This window comes from Bombus terrestris, chromosome 4, assembly GCF_910591885.1.
Source record: "Bombus terrestris chromosome 4, iyBomTerr1.2, whole genome shotgun sequence".
In the NCBI taxonomy this organism is placed as follows: domain Eukaryota; kingdom Metazoa; phylum Arthropoda; class Insecta; order Hymenoptera; family Apidae; genus Bombus; species Bombus terrestris.
Genome location: NC_063272.1, coordinates 14713855 through 14716078, shown reverse-complemented (window position 1 = coordinate 14716078; position 2224 = coordinate 14713855).

Genomic DNA, 2224 nt, shown 5'->3' with positions numbered 1-2224 from the left:
TACTCAACTCACTTTCACTTCGTCCCCACCGCTTTACTAAGCTGTCGTTTGTAGCGTCGTCATCGTCATCGTCACACTTGCTCTATTATGTGTAAAATATATCACGCTTTCGATATCGACCGATTAGAAAAGATCGGCCAACAGGGGATAGAGGCATAAACCGGACGGTTTTCGCGACAAACGTTGGTTCAACGACGCATACGGCGATTAATAATCAGACGATTTATCTAAGACGATAATTGAGGCGCGTGCGGTTCGTTCACCGACTCGAAAAGCGTACGCGCGTTCCGCAGGAAAAACGGTCTAATTATAGAATATATATCAGCGAACGGCGATAGCGAAATCGATGCTGCTTTAATTCAGACGAACGATCGAGATTTGCAAGCAATGCACAATTAATAGCAATACGATTAACCTTTTCCGTGTAAATATTCATCGTGCATTATCGTACACAATGGAACCGGTGCAGAACGTCCAAGACAAACCAATTCAAGTAGGTGCGCGCTTACATATTTTTAAGCGACGTAGAAATTGTTGATAACAGGATGAAGCGCATCGAAGCCGTTCGAACGATAATACACGATTATAATCGACAATTTAATCTTGTGCTTTATACTCAAATGAGCCGATAACTTTTCTTTCTCTGATTATTAACGAGCGATTTGCGCGTCTTTTCTTTCTTATTAATTCGTTAATTTGTCCGCTCGGCGAACTTTTCGCGCGGGTAGAACGCAGGCGATAATTATTATAATCGAGGGAAACGAATATCGTCTCACGGTGTTCCAATGGAATATGATTATAGAAATATCTGGAGTCATTTCGCAAGGATCTCCGGCGGATTTGCAACGTCGTTCATTGTTTCGCGAACTTTTGTCGGGCGTCGCTTCTGAAGCGTCGATTGGCGCGCAACTAGAATCGAGCCTGGGAAGATTGCAAAAGCGGAATTCTTACAGGCGACTACAATAGAACGGACGACCGTCGAATCCGCTCCAGATTCGCGGGACGAACCGATCCACATCTCTCTACCTAGTTGCGACAATTTGGCAAACTTGTGCCTAAACCAGTCGTTCGGCGAATAATATCCTTCGTCAAAAGAGAAGTGGTTGGTCTGAATAGTTGCGTTGTTGTCGCAACAACCCTTGACGAACATCTATTCGATTCTCTTCTGGCAAGTCACATTCTCGCCATGTACTGACTTTTCTCTCCTGGAATACTAATTATTTTCGATTAACGGGGATCCCCTCGAGTAGCGCCGTTCGATTTCGCGACTCGGTTTTTCAACGTTTCTGTTGTTTTTCTACCTACCGGGCCATATCAGAAGCATTTTGTCCCGGTTACTCTAGCGGAATGGTGTCAGTTACATAAGGACTCCTGCCGTGCCCAGAAGTGTCGAGGGTTGCTGGAGGGGATCGACGAGATATCGTCGGAGCGAGGGACGGAGGAGAGCGAGTTCGAGAGGAGCAGAGAAAGAGAGAGGATTCTTGGAGAGTGAAAGGGAAAGAAGAGGATCAACGAGGGGGGAAAAGAAGGAGAAGGAGAGAGACAGAAGCGTGGGGAGGTGGAGGTAAAGCAGAGAAAAAGAAAGAGAGTTGTGCATGGAAGGGAAACCCAATGAACGAAGAGATTCAACGAAAATGAACCAATGACGACGTGGTACCGGCCATGGCGCTTTTTACAAAGCATAGCAAGGGAGGGGTGAAGAGACGAAAAAAGTGAAAGTTTGCGCCAACAGTACGGATAGCCGACACCTTGTGTACCCTCCGCTCTTCCTCACCACGATTCAGCCCTTCTCGAATTTTTTCCCCTTCTCCACCCCCCCTCTCTCTCCCTCTCTCTCTCTCTCTCTCTCTTTTTCTCTCTCTCTCGTTGCGACTGTTTACTCGTAAATCTCGAATCCTTCGGAATCGACAGGTTTCGGTGATAAAACGTTTCCTTCGACTTCGATTCTGCTCTCTTCTGTCTCTCTCCGCTTGTTTTCGATCGATAATCCTCCTTCGGCCGCTGCCGAATCTTTATCGTCATACGCTCGTATTGTTTATTTCCACTGGAGGAATTTTCGATGGCAGCGTTCCAGTACGGCGAGTTGTGGAAAAGTTCACTTGTATGCGATTTTTTTTCTTTTTGTTTTTTTGTTCGTAACGTTGCCCCGTATCGACTATTCCGTCGCTATCCAAAGTAACTCTCGTTGTCGGTACGCGGCCTGGTGGGGCACACACACAGCGGT